The 19,834-nt window shown below is 51.5% G+C and overlaps 1 protein-coding gene across 1 annotated transcript in view; it reads right to left on the minus strand.

Moving 5' to 3' along the window:
- Positions 1 to 19,834, minus strand: part of LOC148474242 (resistin-like) — a 204,088-nt gene that overhangs the window by 121,990 nt on the left and 62,264 nt on the right. Inside the window, exon 2 of the mRNA XM_088458896.1 lies at positions 19,249 to 19,284. The gene's annotated coding sequence lies outside the window, so the exon portion shown is untranslated. The remainder of the gene's footprint in view (positions 1 to 19,248; positions 19,285 to 19,834) is intronic.

The raw sequence follows: 19,834 nt of genomic DNA on the forward strand, positions 1-19,834 counted from the left end.
AGCGGCAGGTTGGGGAATGCGACATGTAGCCATGTATGTGGTGTGATCTCATGGGGTGAGTGAAACGGCAGGTTGGGGAATGTGACATGTAGCCATGTATGTGGTGTGATCCCATGGGGTGAGATAAGCGGCAGGTTGGGGAATGTGACATGTAGCCATGTATGTGGTGTGATCCCATGGGGTGAAAGAAGCGGCGGGTTGGGGAATGTGACATGTAGCCATGTATGTGGTGTGATCCCATGGGGTGAGAGAAGCTGCAGGTTGGGGAATGTGACATGTAGGCATGTATGTGGTGTGATCCCATGGGGTGAGAGAAGTGGCAGGTTGGGGAATGTGACATGTAGCCATGTATGTGGTGTGACCCCATGGGGTGAGAGAAGCGGCAGTTTGGAGAATGTGACATGTAGCCATGTATGTGGTGTGATCCCATGGGGTGAGAGAAGCGACAGGTTGGGGAATGTGACATGTAGCCATGTATGTGGTGTGATTCCATGGAGTGAGAGAAGCAGCAGGTGGGGAATGTGACATGTAGCCATGTATGTGGTGTTATCCCATGGGGTGAAAGAAGCGGCAGGTTGGGGAATGTGACATGTAGCCATGTATGTGGTGTGATCCCATGGGGTGAGAGAAGCGGCAGGTTGGGGAATGTAACATGAAGCCATGTATGTGGTGTGATACCATGGAGTGAAAGAAGCGGCGGGTTGGGGAAAGTGACATGTAGACATGTATGTGGTGTGATCCCATCGGGTGAGAGAAGTGGCAGGTTGGGGAATGTGACATGTAGCCATGTATGTGGTGTGATCCCATGGGGTGAGAGAAGTGGCAGGTTCGGGAATGTGACATGTAGCCATGTCTGTGGTGTGATCTCATGGGGAGAGAGAAGCGGCAGGTTGGGGAATGTGACATGTAGCCATGTCTGTGGTGTGATCTCATGGGGAGAGAGAAGCGGCAGGTTGGGGAATGTGACATGTAGCCATGTATGTGGTGTGATCTCATGGGGTGAGAGAAGCGGCAGGTTGGGGAATATGACAAGTAGCCATGTATGTGGTGTGGTCCCATTGGGTGAGAGAAGTGGCAGTTTGGGGAATGTGACATGTAGCCATGTATCTGGTGTGATACCATGGGGTGAAAGAAGCGGCAGGTTGGGGAATGTGACATGTAGCCATGTATGTGGTGTGATCTCATGGGGTGAGAGAAGCGGCAGGTTGGGGAATGTGACATGTAGCCATGTATGTGGTGTGATCTCATGAGGTGAGTGAAACGGCAGGTTGGGGAATGTGACATGTAGCCATGTATGTGGTGTGATCCCATGGGGTGAGATAAGTGGCAGGTTGGGGAATGTGATATGAAGCCATGTATGTGGTGTGTTCCCATGGGGTGAGAGAAGCGGCAGGTTGGGGAATGTGACATGTAGCCATGTATGTGGTGTGATCCCATGGGGTGAGAGAAGCGGCAGGTTGGGGAATGTGACATGTAGCCATGTATGTGGTGTGATCCCATGGGGTGAAAGAAGCGGCGGGTTGGGGAATGTGACATGTAGCCATGTATGTGGTGTGATCCCATGGGGTGAGAGAAGCTGCAGGTTGGGGAATGTGACATGTAGCCATGTATGTGGTGTGATCCCATGGGGTGAGAGAAGTGGCAGGTTGGGGAATGTGACATGTAGCCATGTATGTGGTGTGACCCCATGGGGTGAGAGAAGTGGCAGTTTGGAGAATGTGACATGTAGCCATGTATGTGGTGTGATCCCATGGGGTGAGAGAAGCGGCAGGTTGGGGAATGTGACATGTAGCCATGTATGTGGAGTGATACCATGGGGTGAAAGAAGCGGCGGGTTGGGGAATGTGACATGTAGCCATGTATGTGGTGTGATCCCATGGGGTGAGAGAAGTGGCAGGTTGGGGAATGTGACATGTGCCCATGTATATGGTGTGATCCCATGGGGTGAGAGAAGCGGCAGGTTGGGGAATGTGACATGAGCCATGTATGTGGTGTGATCCCATGGGGTGAGAGAAGCGACAGGTTGGGGAATGTGACATGTAGCCATGTATGTGGTGTTATTCCATGGAGTGAGAGAAGCAGCAGGTGGGGAATGTGACATGTAGCCATGTATGTGGTGTGATCTCATGTGGTGAGAGAAGCGGCAGGTTGGGGAATGTGACATGTAGCCATGTATGTGGTGTGATCTCATGGGGTGAGAGAAGCGGCAGGTTGGGGAATGTGACATGTAGCCATGTATGTGGTGTGATCCCATGGGGTGAGAGAAGCGGCAGGTTGGGGAATGTGATATGTAGCCATGTATGTGGTGTGATCCCATGGGGTGAGAGAAGCGGCAGGTTGGTGAATGTGACATATAGCCATGTATGTGGTGTGATCCCTTGGGGTGAGAGAAGTGACAGGTTGGGGAATGTGACATGTAGCCATGTATGTGGTGTGATCTCATGGGGTGAGAGAAGCGGCAGGTTGGAGAATGTGACATGTAGCCATGTATGTGGTGTGATCTCATGGGGTGAGAGAAGCGGCAGGTTGGGGAATGTGACATGTAGCCATGTATGTGGTGTGATCTCATGGGGTGAGTGAAACGGCAGGTTGGGGAATGTGACATGTAGCCATGTATGTGGTGTGATCCCATGGGGTGAGAGAAGCGGCAGGTTGGGGAATGTGACATGTAGCCATGTATGTGGTGTGATCCCATGGTGTGAGAGAAGCGGCAGGTTGGGGAATGTGACATGTAGCCATGTATGTGGTGTGATCTCATGGGGTGAGAGAAGCGGCAGGTTGCGGAATGTGACATGTAGCCATGTGTGTGGTGTGATCTCATGGGGTGATTGAAAAGGCAGGTTGGGGAATGTGACATGTAGCCATGTATGTGGTGTGATCCCATGGGGTGAGATAAGCGGCAGGTTGGGGAATGTGATATGAAGCCATGTATGTGTTGTGTTCCCATGGGGTGAGAGAAGCTGCAGGTTGGGGAATGTGACATGTAGCCATGTATGTGGTGTGATCCCATGGGGTGAGAGAAGTGGCAGTTTGGGGAATGTGACATGTAGCCATGTATGTGGTGTGACCCCATGGGGTGAGAGAAGCGGCAGTTTGGAGAATGTGACATGTAGCCATGTATGTGGTGTGATCCCATGGGGTGAGAGAAGCGGCAGGTTGGGGAATGTGACATGTAGACATGTATGTGGTGTGATCTCATGTGGTGAGAGAAGCGGCAGGTTGGGGAATGTGACGTAGCCATGTATGTGGTGTGATCTCATGGGGTGAGAGAAGCGGCAGGTTGGGAAATGTGACATGTAGCCAAGTATGTGGTGTGATCCCATGGGGTGAGAGAAGCGGCAGGTTAGGGAATGTGACATGTAGCCATGTATGTGGTGTGATCGCATGTGGTGAGAGAAGCGGCAGGTTGGGGAATGTGACATGAGCCATGTATGTGGTGTGATCCCATGGGGTGAGAGAAGCGATAGGTTGGGGAATGAGACATGTAGCCATGTATGTGGTGTGATCCCATGGGGTGAGAGAAGCAGCAGGTGGGGAATGTGACATGTAGCCATGTATGTGGTGTGATCTCATGGGGTGAGAGAAGCGGCAGGTTGGGGAATGTGACATGTATGTGGTGTGATCTCATGGGGTGAGAGAAGCGGCAGGTTGGGGAATGTGACATATAGCCATGTATGTGGTGTGATCCCATGGGGTGAGAGAAGCGACAGGTTGGGGAATGTGACATGTAGCCATGTATGTGGTGTGATCTCATGGGGTGAGAGAAGCGGCAGGTTGGGGAATGTGACATGTAGCCATGTATGTGGTGTGATCCCATGTGGTGAGAGAATCGGCAGGTTGGGGAATGTGACATGTAACCATGTATGTGGTGTGATCTCATGTGGTGAGATAAGCGGCAGGTTGGGGAATGTGACATGTAGCCTTGTATGTGGTGTGATCCAATGGGTTGAGAGAAGCGGCAGGTTAGGGAATGTGACATGTAGCCATGTATGTGGTGTGATCTCATGGGGTGAGAGAAGTGGCAGGTTGGGGAATGTGACATGTAGCAATGTATGTAGTGTGATCTCATGGGGTGAGAGAAGTGGCAGATTGGGGAATGTGACATGTAGCCATGTATGTGGTGTGATCCCATGGGGTGAGAGATGCGGCAGGTTGGGGAATGTGACATGTAGACATGTATGTGGTGTGATCCCATGGGGTGAGAGAAGCGACAGGTTGGGGAATGTGACATATAGCCATGTATGTGGTGTGATCCCATGGGGTGAGAGAAGCGGCAGGTTGGGGAATGTGACATGTAGCCATGTATGTGGTGTGACCCCATGGGGTGAGAGAAGCGGCAGGTTGGAGAATTTGACATGTAGCCATGTATGTGGTGTGATCCCATGGGGTGAGAGAAGCGGCAGGTTGGGGAATGTGACATGTAGCCATGTATGTGGTGTGATCCCATGGGGTGAGAGAAGCGACAGGTTGGGGAATGTGACATATAGCCATGTATGTGGTGTGATCCCATGGGGTGAGAGAAGCGGCGGGTTGGGGAATGTGACATGTAGCCATGTATGTGGTGTGATCTCATGGGGTGAGAGAAGCGGCAGGTTGGGGAATGTGACATGTAGCCATGTATGTGGTGTGATCTCATGGGGTGAGAGAAGCGGCAGGTTGGGGAATGTGACATGTAGCCATGTATGTGGTGTGATCCCATGGGGTGAGAGAAGCGGCAGGTTGGGGAATTTGACATGTAGCCATGTATGTGGTGTGATCCCATGGTGTGAGAGAAGCGGCAGGTTGGGGAATGTGACATGTAGCCATGTATGTGGTGTGATCTCATGGGGTGAGAGAAGCGGCAGGTTGGGGAATGTGACATGTAGCCATGTGTGTGGTGTGATCTCATGGGGTGAGTGAAACGGCAGGTTGGGGAATGTGACATGTAGCCATGTATGTGGTGTGATCCCATGGGGTGAGATAAGCGGCAGGTTGGGGAATGTGATATGAAGCCATGTATGTGGTGTGTTCCCATGGGGTGAGAGAAGCTGCAGGTTGGGGAATGTGACATGTAGCCATGTATGTGGTGTGATCCCATGGGGTGAGAGAAGTGGCAGGTTGGGGAATGTGACATGTAGCTATGTATGTGGTGTGACCCCATGGGGTGAGAGAAGCGGCAGTTTGGAGAATGTGACATGTAGCCATGTATGTGGTGTGATCCCATGGGGTGAGAGAAGCGGCAGGTTGGGGAATGTGACATGTAGCCATGTATGTGGAGTGATACCATGGGGTGAAAGAAGCGGCGGGTTGGGGAATGTGACATGTAGCCATGTATGTGGTGTGATCCCATGGGGTGAGAGAAGTGGCAGGTTGGGGAATGTGACATGTGCCCATGTATGTGGTGTGATCCCATGGGGTGAGAGAAGCGGCAGGTTGGGGAATGTGACATGAGCCATGTATGTGGTGTGATCCCATGGGGTGAGAGAAGCGACAGGTTGGGGAATGTGACATGTAGCCATGTATGTGGTGTGATTCCATGGAGTGAGAGAAGCAGCAGGTGGGGAATGTGACATGTAGCCATGTATGTGGTGTGATCTCATGTGGTGAGAGAAGCGGCAGGTTGGGGAATGTGACATGTAGCCATGTATGTGGTGTGATCTCATGGGGTGAGAGAAGCGGCAGGTTGAGGAATGTGACATGTAGCCATGTATGTGGTGTGATCTCATGTGGTGAGAGAAGCGGCAGGTTGGGGAATGTGACGTAGCCATGTATGTGGTGTGATCTCATGGGGTGAGAGAAGCGGCAGGTTGGGAAATGTGACATGTAGCCATGTATGTGGTGTGATCCCATGGGGTGAGAGAAGCGGCAGGTTAGGGAATGTGACATGTAGCCATGTATGTGGTGTGATCGCATGTGGTGAGAGAAGCGGCAGGTTGGGGAATGTGACATGAGCCATGTATGTGGTGTGATCCCATGGGGTGAGAGAAGCGATAGGTTGGGGAATGAGACATGTAGCCATGTATGTGGTGTGATCCCATGGGGTGAGAGAAGCAGCAGGTGGGGAATGTGACATGTAGCCATGTATGTGGTGTGATCTCATGGGGTGAGAGAAGCGGCAGGTTGGGGAATGTGACATGTAGACATGTATGTGGTGTGATCTCATGGGGTGAGAGAAGCGGCAGGTTGGGGAATGTGAGATATAGCCATGTATGTGGTGTGATCCCATGGAGTGAGAGAAGCGACAGGTTGGGGAATGTGACATGTAGCCATGTATGTGGTGTGATCTCATGGGGTGAGAGAAGTGGCAGGTTGGGGAATGTGACATGTAGCCATGTATGTGGTGTGATCCCATGTGGTGAGAGAATCGGCAGGTTGGGGAATGTGACATGTAACCATGTATGTGGTGTGATCTCATGTGGTGAGATAAGCGGCAGGTTGGGGAATGTGACATGTAGCCTTGTATGTGGTGTGATCCAATGGGTTGAGAGAAGCGGCAGGTTAGGGAATGTGACATGTAGCCATGTATGTGGTGTGATCTCATGGGGTGAGAGAAGTGGCAGGTTGGGGAATGTGACATGTAGCAATGTATGTAGTGTGATCTCATGGGGTGAGAGAAGTGGCAGATTGGGGAATGTGACATGTAGCCATGTATGTGGTGTGATCCCATGGGGTGAGAGAAGCGGCAGGTTGGGGAATGTGACATGTAGCCATGTATGTGGTGTGATCCCATGGGGTGAGAGAAGCGACAGGTTGGGGAATGTGACATATAGCCATGTATGTGGTGTGATCCCATGGGGTGAGAGAAGCGGCAGGTTGGGGAATTTGACATGTAGCCATGTATGTGGTGTGATCCCATGGGGTGAAAGAAGCGGCGGGTTGGGGAATGTGACATGTAACCATGTATGTGGTGTGATCCCATGGGGTGAGAGAAGCGGCAGGTTGGGGAATGTGACATGTAGCCATGTATGTGGTGTGATCTCATGGGGTGAGAGAAGCGGCAGGTTGGGGAATATGACAAGTAGCCATGTATGTGGTGTGGTCCCATTGGGTGAGAGAAGTGGCAGTTTGGGGAATGTGACATGTAGCCATGTATCTGGTGTGATACCATGGGGTGAAAGAAGCGGCAGGTTGGGGAATGTGATATGTAGCCATGTATGTGGTGTGATCTCATGGGGTGAGAGAAGCGGCAGGTTGGGGAATGTGACATGTAGCCATGTATGTGGTGTGATCTCATGAGGTGAGTGAAACGGCAGGTTGGGGAATGTGACATGTAGCCATGTATGTGGTGTGATCCCATGGGGTGAGATAAGTGGCAGGTTGGGGAATGTGATATGAAGCCATGTATGTGGTGTGTTCCCATGGGGTGAGAGAAGCGGCAGGTTGGGGAATGTGACATGTAGCCATGTATGTGGTGTGATCCCAGGGGGTGAGAGAAGCGGCAGGTTGGGGAATGTGACATGTAGCCATGTATGTGGTGTGATCCCATGGGGTGAAAGAAGCGGCGGGTTGGGGAATGTGACATGTAGCCATGTATGTGGTGTGATCCCATGGGGTGAGAGAAGCTGCAGGTTGGGGAATGTGACATGTAGCCATGTATGTGGTGTGATCCCATGGGGTGAGAGAAGTGGCAGGTTGGGGAATGTGACATGTAGCCATGTATGTGGTGTGACCCCATGGGGTGAGAGAAGTGGCAGTTTGGAGAATGTGACATGTAGCCATGTATGTGGTGTGATCCCATGGGGTGAGAGAAGCGGCAGGTTGGGGAATGTGACATGTAGCCATGTATGTGGAGTGATACCATGGGGTGAAAGAAGCGGCGGGTTGGGGAATGTGACATGTAGCCATGTATGTGGTGTGATCCCATGGGGTGAGAGAAGTGGCAGGTTGGGGAATGTGACATGTGCCCATGTATGTGGTGTGATCCCATGGGGTGAGAGAAGCGGCAGGTTGGGGAATGTGACATGAGCCATGTATGTGGTGTGATCCCATGGGGTGAGAGAAGCGACAGGTTGGGGAATGTGACATGTAGCCATGTATGTGGTGTTATTCCATGGAGTGAGAGAAGCAGCAGGTGGGGAATGTGACATGTAGCCATGTATGTGGTGTGATCTCATGTGGTGAGAGAAGCGGCAGGTTGGGGAATGTGACATGTAGCCATGTATGTGGTGTGATCTCATGGGGTGAGAGAAGCGGCAGGTTGGGGAATGTGACATGTAGCCATGTATGTGGTGTGATCCCATGGGGTGAGAGAAGCGGCAGGTTGGGGAATGTGATATGTAGCCATGTATGTGGTGTGATCCCATGGGGTGAGAGAAGCGGCAGGTTGGTGAATGTGACATATAGCCATGTATGTGGTGTGATCCCTTGGGGTGAGAGAAGTGACAGGTTGGGGAATGTGACATGTAGCCATGTATGTGGTGTGATCTCATGGGGTGAGAGAAGCGGCAGGTTGGAGAATGTGACATGTAGCCATGTATGTGGTGTGATCTCATGGGGTGAGAGAAGCGGCAGGTTGGGGAATGTGACATGTAGCCATGTATGTGGTGTGATCTCATGGGGTGAGTGAAACGGCAGGTTGGGGAATGTGACATGTAGCCATGTATGTGGTGTGATCCCATGGGGTGAGAGAAGCGGCAGGTTGGGGAATGTGACATGTAGCCATGTATGTGGTGTGATCCCATGGTGTGAGAGAAGCGGCAGGTTGGGGAATGTGACATGTAGCCATGTATGTGGTGTGATCTCATGGGGTGAGAGAAGCGGCAGGTTGCGGAATGTGACATGTAGCCATGTGTGTGGTGTGATCTCATGGGGTGAGTGAAAAGGCAGGTTGGGGAATGTGACATGTAGCCATGTATGTGGTGTGATCCCATGGGGTGAGATAAGCGGCAGGTTGGGGAATGTGATATGAAGCCATGTATGTGGTGTGTTCCCATGGGGTGAGAGAAGCTGCAGGTTGGGGAATGTGACATGTAGCCATGTATGTGGTGTGATCCCATGGGGTGAGAGAAGCGGCAGGTTGGGGAATGTGACATGTAGCCATGTATGTGGTGTGATCCCATGGTGTGAGAGAAGCGGCAGGTTGGGGAATGTGACATGTAGCCATGTATGTGGTGTGATCTCATGGGGTGAGAGAAGCGGCAGGTTGCGGAATGTGACATGTAGCCATGTGTGTGGTGTGATCTCATGGGGTGAGTGAAAAGGCAGGTTGGGGAATGTGACATGTAGCCATGTATGTGGTGTGATCCCATGGGGTGAGATAAGCGGCAGGTTGGGGAATGTGATATGAAGCCATGTATGTGGTGTGTTCCCATGGGGTGAGAGAAGCTGCAGGTTGGGGAATGTGACATGTAGCCATGTATGTGGTGTGATCCCATGGGGTGAGAGAAGTGGCAGGTTGGGGAATGTGACATGTAGCCATGTATGTGGTGTGACCCCATGGGGTGAGAGAAGCGGCAGTTTGGAGAATGTGACATGTAGCCATGTATGTGGTGTGATCCCATGGGGTGAGAGAAGCGGCAGGTTGGGGAATGTGACATGTAGACATGTATGTGGTGTGATCTCATGTGGTGAGAGAAGCGGCAGGTTGGGGAATGTGACGTAGCCATGTATGTGGTGTGATCTCATGGGGTGAGAGAAGCGGCAGGTTGGGAAATGTGACATGTAGCCAAGTATGTGGTGTGATCCCATGGGGTGAGAGAAGCGGCAGGTTAGGGAATGTGACATGTAGCCATGTATGTGGTGTGATCGCATGTGGTGAGAGAAGCGGCAGGTTGGGGAATGTGACATGAGCCATGTATGTGGTGTGATCCCATGGGGTGAGAGAAGCGATAGGTTGGGGAATGAGACATGTAGCCATGTATGTGGTGTGATCCCATGGGGTGAGAGAAGCAGCAGGTGGGGAATGTGACATGTAGCCATGTATGTGGTGTGATCTCATGGGGTGAGAGAAGCGGCAGGTTGGGGAATGTGACATGTATGTGGTGTGATCTCATGGGGTGAGAGAAGCGGCAGGTTGGGGAATGTGACATATAGCCATGTATGTGGTGTGATCCCATGGGGTGAGAGAAGCGACAGGTTGGGGAATGTGACATGTAGCCATGTATGTGGTGTGATCTCATGGGGTGAGAGAAGCGGCAGGTTGGGGAATGTGACATGTAGCCATGTATGTGGTGTGATCCCATGTGGTGAGAGAATCGGCAGGTTGGGGAATGTGACATGTAACCATGTATGTGGTGTGATCTCATGTGGTGAGATAAGCGGCAGGTTGGGGAATGTGACATGTAGCCTTGTATGTGGTGTGATCCAATGGGTTGAGAGAAGCGGCAGGTTAGGGAATGTGACATGTAGCCATGTATGTGGTGTGATCTCATGGGGTGAGAGAAGTGGCAGGTTGGGGAATGTGACATGTAGCAATGTATGTAGTGTGATCTCATGGGGTGAGAGAAGTGGCAGATTGGGGAATGTGACATGTAGCCATGTATGTGGTGTGATCCCATGGGGTGAGAGATGCGGCAGGTTGGGGAATGTGACATGTAGACATGTATGTGGTGTGATCCCATGGGGTGAGAGAAGCGACAGGTTGGGGAATGTGACATATAGCCATGTATGTGGTGTGATCCCATGGGGTGAGAGAAGCGGCAGGTTGGGGAATGTGACATGTAGCCATGTATGTGGTGTGACCCCATGGGGTGAGAGAAGCGGCAGGTTGGAGAATTTGACATGTAGCCATGTATGTGGTGTGATCCCATGGGGTGAGAGAAGCGGCAGGTTGGGGAATGTGACATGTAGCCATGTATGTGGTGTGATCCCATGGGGTGAGAGAAGCGACAGGTTGGGGAATGTGACATATAGCCATGTATGTGGTGTGATCCCATGGGGTGAGAGAAGCGGCGGGTTGGGGAATGTGACATGTAGCCATGTATGTGGTGTGATCTCATGGGGTGAGAGAAGCGGCAGGTTGGGGAATGTGACATGTAGCCATGTATGTGGTGTGATCTCATGGGGTGAGAGAAGCGGCAGGTTGGGGAATGTGACATGTAGCCATGTATGTGGTGTGATCCCATGGGGTGAGAGAAGCGGCAGGTTGGGGAATTTGACATGTAGCCATGTATGTGGTGTGATCCCATGGTGTGAGAGAAGCGGCAGGTTGGGGAATGTGACATGTAGCCATGTATGTGGTGTGATCTCATGGGGTGAGAGAAGCGGCAGGTTGGGGAATGTGACATGTAGCCATGTGTGTGGTGTGATCTCATGGGGTGAGTGAAACGGCAGGTTGGGGAATGTGACATGTAGCCATGTATGTGGTGTGATCCCATGGGGTGAGATAAGCGGCAGGTTGGGGAATGTGATATGAAGCCATGTATGTGGTGTGTTCCCATGGGGTGAGAGAAGCTGCAGGTTGGGGAATGTGACATGTAGCCATGTATGTGGTGTGATCCCATGGGGTGAGAGAAGTGGCAGGTTGGGGAATGTGACATGTAGCTATGTATGTGGTGTGACCCCATGGGGTGAGAGAAGCGGCAGTTTGGAGAATGTGACATGTAGCCATGTATGTGGTGTGATCCCATGGGGTGAGAGAAGCGGCAGGTTGGGGAATGTGACATGTAGCCATGTATGTGGAGTGATACCATGGGGTGAAAGAAGCGGCGGGTTGGGGAATGTGACATGTAGCCATGTATGTGGTGTGATCCCATGGGGTGAGAGAAGTGGCAGGTTGGGGAATGTGACATGTGCCCATGTATGTGGTGTGATCCCATGGGGTGAGAGAAGCGGCAGGTTGGGGAATGTGACATGAGCCATGTATGTGGTGTGATCCCATGGGGTGAGAGAAGCGACAGGTTGGGGAATGTGACATGTAGCCATGTATGTGGTGTGATTCCATGGAGTGAGAGAAGCAGCAGGTGGGGAATGTGACATGTAGCCATGTATGTGGTGTGATCTCATGTGGTGAGAGAAGCGGCAGGTTGGGGAATGTGACATGTAGCCATGTATGTGGTGTGATCTCATGGGGTGAGAGAAGCGGCAGGTTGAGGAATGTGACATGTAGCCATGTATGTGGTGTGATCTCATGTGGTGAGAGAAGCGGCAGGTTGGGGAATGTGACGTAGCCATGTATGTGGTGTGATCTCATGGGGTGAGAGAAGCGGCAGGTTGGGAAATGTGACATGTAGCCATGTATGTGGTGTGATCCCATGGGGTGAGAGAAGCGGCAGGTTAGGGAATGTGACATGTAGCCATGTATGTGGTGTGATCGCATGTGGTCAGAGAAGCCGCAGGTTGGGGAATGTGACATGAGCCATGTATGTGGTGTGATCCCATGGGGTGAGAGAAGCGATAGGTTGGGGAATGAGACATGTAGCCATGTATGTGGTGTGATCCCATGGGGTGAGAGAAGCAGCAGGTGGGGAATGTGACATGTAGCCATGTATGTGGTGTGATCTCATGGGGTGAGAGAAGCGGCAGGTTGGGGAATGTGACATGTAGACATGTATGTGGTGTGATCTCATGGGGTGAGAGAAGCGGCAGGTTGGGGAATGTGAGATATAGCCATGTATGTGGTGTGATCCCATGGAGTGAGAGAAGCGACAGGTTGGGGAATGTGACATGTAGCCATGTATGTGGTGTGATCTCATGGGGTGAGAGAAGCGGCAGGTTGGGGAATGTGACATGTAGCCATGTATGTGGTGTGATCCCATGTGGTGAGAGAATCGGCAGGTTGGGGAATGTGACATGTAACCATGTATGTGGTGTGATCTCATGTGGTGAGATAAGCGGCAGGTTGGGGAATGTGACATGTAGCCTTGTATGTGGTGTGATCCAATGGGTTGAGAGAAGCGGCAGGTTAGGGAATGTGACATGTAGCCATGTATGTGGTGTGATCTCATGGGGTGAGAGAAGTGGCAGGTTGGGGAATGTGACATGTAGCAATGTATGTAGTGTGATCTCATGGGGTGAGAGAAGTGGCAGATTGGGGAATGTGACATGTAGCCATGTATGTGGTGTGATCCCATGGGGTGAGAGAAGCGGCAGGTTGGGGAATGTGACATGTAGCCATGTATGTGGTGTGATCCCATGGGGTGAGAGAAGCGACAGGTTGGGGAATGTGACATATAGCCATGTATGTGGTGTGATCCCATGGGGTGAGAGAAGCGGCAGGTTGGGGAATTTGACATGTAGCCATGTATGTGGTGTGATCCCATGGGGTGAAAGAAGCGGCGGGTTGGGGAATGTGACATGTAACCATGTATGTGGTGTGATCCCATGGGGTGAGAGAAGCGGCAGGTTGGGGAATGTGACATGTAGCCATGTATGTGGTGTGATCTCATGGGGTGAGAGAAGCGGCAGGTTGGGGAATATGACAAGTAGCCATGTATGTGGTGTGGTCCCATTGGGTGAGAGAAGTGGCAGTTTGGGGAATGTGACATGTAGCCATGTATCTGGTGTGATACCATGGGGTGAAAGAAGCGGCAGGTTGGGGAATGTGACATGTAGCCATGTATGTGGTGTGATCTCATGGGGTGAGAGAAGCGGCAGGTTGGGGAATGTGACATGTAGCCATGTATGTGGTGTGATCTCATGAGGTGAGTGAAACGTCAGGTTGGGGAATGTGACATGTAGCCATGTATGTGGTGTGATCCCATGGGGTGAGATAAGTGGCAGGTTGGGGAATGTGATATGAAGCCATGTATGTGGTGTGTTCCCATGGGGTGAGAGAAGCGGCAGGTTGGGGAATGTGACATGTAGCCATGTATGTGGTGTGATCCCATGGGGTGAGAGAAGCGGCAGGTTGGGGAATGTGACATGTAGCCATGTATGTGGTGTGATCCCATGGGGTGAAAGAAGCGGCGGGTTGGGGAATGTGACATGTAGCCATGTATGTGGTGTGATCCCATGGGGTGAGAGAAGCTGCAGGTTGGGGAATGTGACATGTAGCCATGTATGTGGTGTGATCCCATGGGGTGAGAGAAGTGGCAGGTTGGGGAATGTGACATGTAGCCATGTATGTGGTGTGACCCCATGGGGTGAGAGAAGTGGCAGTTTGGAGAATGTGACATGTAGCCATGTATGTGGTGTGATCCCATGGGGTGAGAGAAGCGGCAGGTTGGGGAATGTGACATGTAGCCATGTATGTGGAGTGATACCATGGGGTGAAAGAAGCGGCGGGTTGGGGAATGTGACATGTAGCCATGTATGTGGTGTGATCCCATGGGGTGAGAGAAGTGGCAGGTTGGGGAATGTGACATGTGCCCATGTATGTGGTGTGATCCCATGGGGTGAGAGAAGCGGCAGGTTGGGGAATGTGACATGAGCCATGTATGTGGTGTGATCCCATGGGGTGAGAGAAGCGACAGGTTGGGGAATGTGACATGTAGCCATGTATGTGGTGTTATTCCATGGAGTGAGAGAAGCAGCAGGTGGGGAATGTGACATGTAGCCATGTATGTGGTGTGATCTCATGTGGTGAGAGAAGCGGCAGGTTGGGGAATGTGACATGTAGCCATGTATGTGGTGTGATCTCATGGGGTGAGAGAAGCGGCAGGTTGGGGAATGTGACATGTAGCCATGTATGTGGTGTGATCCCATGGGGTGAGAGAAGCGGCAGGTTGGGGAATGTGATATGTAGCCATGTATGTGGTGTGATCCCATGGGGTGAGAGAAGCGGCAGGTTGGTGAATGTGACATATAGCCATGTATGTGGTGTGATCCCTTGGGGTGAGAGAAGTGACAGGTTGGGGAATGTGACATGTAGCCATGTATGTGGTGTGATCTCATGGGGTGAGAGAAGCGGCAGGTTGGAGAATGTGACATGTAGCCATGTATGTGGTGTGATCTCATGGGGTGAGAGAAGCGGCAGGTTGGGGAATGTGACATGTAGCCATGTATGTGGTGTGATCTCATGGGGTGAGTGAAACGGCAGGTTGGGGAATGTGACATGTAGCCATGTATGTGGTGTGATCCCATGGGGTGAGAGAAGCGGCAGGTTGGGGAATGTGACATGTAGCCATGTATGTGGTGTGATCCCATGGTGTGAGAGAAGCGGCAGGTTGGGGAATGTGACATGTAGCCATGTATGTGGTGTGATCTCATGGGGTGAGAGAAGCGGCAGGTTGCGGAATGTGACATGTAGCCATGTGTGTGGTGTGATCTCATGGGGTGAGTGAAAAGGCAGGTTGGGGAATGTGACATGTAGCCATGTATGTGGTGTGATCCCATGGGGTGAGATAAGCGGCAGGTTGGGGAATGTGATATGAAGCCATGTATGTGGTGTGTTCCCATGGGGTGAGAGAAGCTGCAGGTTGGGGAATGTGACATGTAGCCATGTATGTGGTGTGATCCCATGGGGTGAGAGAAGTGGCAGGTTGGGGAATGTGACATGTAGCCATGTATGTGGTGTGACCCCATGGGGTGAGAGAAGCGGCAGTTTGGAGAATGTGACATGTAGCCATGTATGTGGTGTGATCCCATGGGGTGAGAGAAGCGGCAGGTTGGGGAATGTGACATGTAGACATGTATGTGGTGTGATCTCATGTGGTGAGAGAAGCGGCAGGTTGGGGAATGTGACGTAGCCATGTATGTGGTGTGATCTCATGGGGTGAGAGAAGCGGCAGGTTGGGAAATGTGACATGTAGCCAAGTATGTGGTGTGATCCCATGGGGTGAGAGAAGCGGCAGGTTAGGGAATGTGACATGTAGCCATGTATGTGGTGTGATCGCATGTGGTGAGAGAAGCGGCAGGTTGGGGAATGTGACATGAGCCATGTATGTGGTGTGATCCCATGGGGTGAGAGAAGCGATAGGTTGGGGAATGAGACATGTAGCCATGTATGTGGTGTGATCCCATGGGGTGAGAGAAGCAGCAGGTGGGGAATGTGACATGTAGCCATGTATGTGGTGTGATCTCATGGGGTGAGAGAAGCGGCAGGTTGGGGAATGTGACATGTATGTGGTGTGATCTCATGGGGTGAGAGAAGCGGCAGGTTGGGGAATGTGACATATAGCCATGTATGTGGTGTGATCCCATGGGGTGAGAGAAGCGACAGGTTGGGGAATGTGACATGTAGCCATGTATGTGGTGTGATCTCATGGGGTGAGAGAAGCGGCAGGTTGGGGAATGTGACATGTAGCCATGTATGTGGTGTGATCCCATGTGGTGAGAGAATCGGCAGGTTGGGGAATGTGACATGTAACCATGTATGTGGTGTGATCTCATGTGGTGAGATAAGCGGCAGGTTGGGGAATGTGACATGTAGCCTTGTATGTGGTGTGATCCAATGGGTTGAGAGAAGCGGCAGGTTAGGGAATGTGACATGTAGCCATGTATGTGGTGTGATCTCATGGGGTGAGAGAAGTGGCAGGTTGGGGAATGTGACATGTAGCAATGTATGTAGTGTGATCTCATGGGGTGAGAGAAGTGGCAGATTGGGGAATGTGACATGTAGCCATGTATGTGGTGTGATCCCATGGGGTGAGAGATGCGGCAGGTTGGGGAATGTGACATGTAGACATGTATGTGGTGTGATCCCATGGGGTGAGAGAAGCGACAGGTTGGGGAATGTGACATATAGCCATGTATGTGGTGTGATCCCATGGGGTGAGAGAAGCGGCAGGTTGGGGAATGTGACATGTAGCCATGTATGTGGTGTGACCCCATGGGGTGAGAGAAGCGGCAGGTTGGAGAATTTGACATGTAGCCATGTATGTGGTGTGATCCCATGGGGTGAGAGAAGCGGCAGGTTGGGGAATGTGACATGTAGCCATGTATGTGGTGTGATCCCATGGGGTGAGAGAAGCGACAGGTTGGGGAATGTGACATATAGCCATGTATGTGGTGTGATCCCATGGGGTGAGAGAAGCGGCGGGTTGGGGAATGTGACATGTAGCCATGTATGTGGTGTGATCTCATGGGGTGAGAGAAGCGGCAGGTTGGGGAATGTGACATGTAGCCATGTATGTGGTGTGATCTCATGGGGTGAGAGAAGCGGCAGGTTGGGGAATGTGACATGTAGCCATGTATGTGGTGTGATCCCATGGGGTGAGAGAAGCGGCAGGTTGGGGAATTTGACATGTAGCCATGTATGTGGTGTGATCCCATGGTGTGAGAGAAGCGGCAGGTTGGGGAATGTGACATGTAGCCATGTATGTGGTGTGATCTCATGGGGTGAGAGAAGCGGCAGGTTGGGGAATGTGACATGTAGCCATGTGTGTGGTGTGATCTCATGGGGTGAGTGAAACGGCAGGTTGGGGAATGTGACATGTAGCCATGTATGTGGTGTGATCCCATGGGGTGAGATAAGCGGCAGGTTGGGGAATGTGATATGAAGCCATGTATGTGGTGTGTTCCCATGGGGTGAGAGAAGCTGCAGGTTGGGGAATGTGACATGTAGCCATGTATGTGGTGTGATCCCATGGGGTGAGAGAAGTGGCAGGTTGGGGAATGTGACATGTAGCTATGTATGTGGTGTGACCCCATGGGGTGAGAGAAGCGGCAGTTTGGAGAATGTGACATGTAGCCATGTATGTGGTGTGATCCCATGGGGTGAGAGAAGCGGCAGGTTGGGGAATGTGACATGTAGCCATGTATGTAGAGTGATACCATGGGGTGAAAGAAGCGGCGGGTTGGGGAATGTGACATGTAGCCATGTATGTGGTGTGATCCCATGGGGTGAGAGAAGTGGCAGGTTGGGGAATGTGACATGTGCCCATGTATGTGGTGTGATCCCATGGGGTGAGAGAAGCGGCAGGTTGGGGAATGTGACATGAGCCATGTATGTGGTGTGATCCCATGGGGTGAGAGAAGCGACAGGTTGGGGAATGTGACATGTAGCCATGTATGTGGTGTGATTCCATGGAGTGAGAGAAGCAGCAGGTGGGGAATGTGACATGTAGCCATGTATGTGGTGTGATCTCATGGGGTGAGAGAAGCGGCAGGTTGGGGAATGTGACATGTAGACATGTATGTGGTGTGATCTCATGGGGTGAGAGAAGCGGCAGGTTGGGGAATGTGAGATATAGCCATGTATGTGGTGTGATCCCATGGAGTGAGAGAAGCGACAGGTTGGGGAATGTGACATGTAGCCATGTATGTGGTGTGATCTCATGGGGTGAGAGAAGCGGCAGGTTGGGGAATGTGACATGTAGCCATGTATGTGGTGTGATCCCATGTGGTGAGAGAATCGGCAGGTTGGGGAATGTGACATGTAACCATGTATGTGGTGTGATCTCATGTGGTGAGATAAGCGGCAGGTTGGGGAATGTGACATGTAGCCTTGTATGTGGTGTGATCCAATGGGTTGAGAGAAGCGGCAGGTTAGGGAATGTGACATGTAGCCATGTATGTGGTGTGATCTCATGGGGTGAGAGAAGTGGCAGGTTGGGGAATGTGACATGTAGCAATGTATGTAGTGTGATCTCATGGGGTGAGAGAAGTGGCAGATTGGGGAATGTGACATGTAGCCATGTATGTGGTGTGATCCCATGGGGTGAGAGAAGCGGCAGGTTGGGGAATGTGACATGTAGCCATGTATGTGGTGTGATCCCATGGGGTGAGAGAAGCGACAGGTTGGGGAATGTGACATATAGCCATGTATGTGGTGTGATCCCATGGGGTGAGAGAAGCGGCAGGTTGGGGAATTTGACATGTAGCCATGTATGTGGTGTGATCCCATGGGGTGAAAGAAGCGGCGGGTTGGGGAATGTGACATGTAACCATGTATGTGGTGTGATCCCATGGGGTGAGAGAAGCGGCAGGTTGGGGAATGTGACATGTAGCCATGTATGTGGTGTGATCCCATGGGGTGAGAGAAGTGGCAGGTTGGGGAATGTGACATGTAGCCATGTATGTGGTGTGACCCCATGGGGTGAGAGAAGCGGCAGGTTGGAGAATTTGACATGTAGCCATGTATGTGGTGTGATCCCATGGGGTGAGAGAAGCGGCAGGTTGGGGAATGTGACATGTAGCCATGTATGTGGTGTGATCCCATGGGGTGAGAGAAGCGACAGGTTGGGGAATGTGACATATAGCCATGTATGTGGTGTGATCCCATGGGGTGAGAGAAGCGGCGGGTTGGGGAATGTGACATGTAGCCATGTATGTGGTGTGATCCCATGGGGTGAGAGAAGTGGCAGGTTGGGGAATGTGACATGTAGCCATGTATGTGGTGTGAACCCATGGGGTGAGAGAAGCGGCAGGTTGGGGAATGTGACATGTAGCAGAACACAAAACTATGGGTGGGATAAGAGTAATGTTCAACAATATTTTTAGAATGATTACCTTTTATCTGTAATGTGCCACAACTGGTTCGCAGTTCTGTACATATGGGATATAGAGAGAACATATGTTACAGTGTTTTACCAGGATCAGCCAATGATTATCACATAATTACATATACATAAATATGCAATGACCAGTCAACAACACCAATAAACAGAACATTACAGATGCAGCTACTGATGGGACAACCGTGTGAGGTCAGCCACTGCTCAGGAGCTAGGGAAAGTGTGAGACAGGGGTACAGAGATAGGAAGGAAAGCACATGGGATAGGGGCCCTGCTCGTGTGAGCTTACTTCCTACACGGAAGGGCAGACAACTATGGTGTCACTAAGTGGGGAGTAGAGATGGTTAGCAGGGGTTGGAGTTGGCAGTGCCGATAGGCTTGAACATTTGGAGACTGCAGTTAATCTAATTTGATGTGGAAGTGGGTTCCGTAGGATGGGAGCAGCATCTTTTAGGATAGAATGAAAAGTGGCCAGGTGGGACTAGGGGAGGCCATGGAGACAGAGGTTACATTCATCAAGGTTACAATAACAAAGAGGGAGTAAAGGAGAGTTTGTTTTGGTGTTAAAGTGGGAAAGAGAC

This window comes from Taudactylus pleione, unplaced genomic scaffold (assembly GCF_031769625.1).
Source record: "Taudactylus pleione unplaced genomic scaffold, aTauple2 ptg000862l, whole genome shotgun sequence".
Taxonomy (NCBI): domain Eukaryota; kingdom Metazoa; phylum Chordata; class Amphibia; order Anura; family Myobatrachidae; genus Taudactylus; species Taudactylus pleione.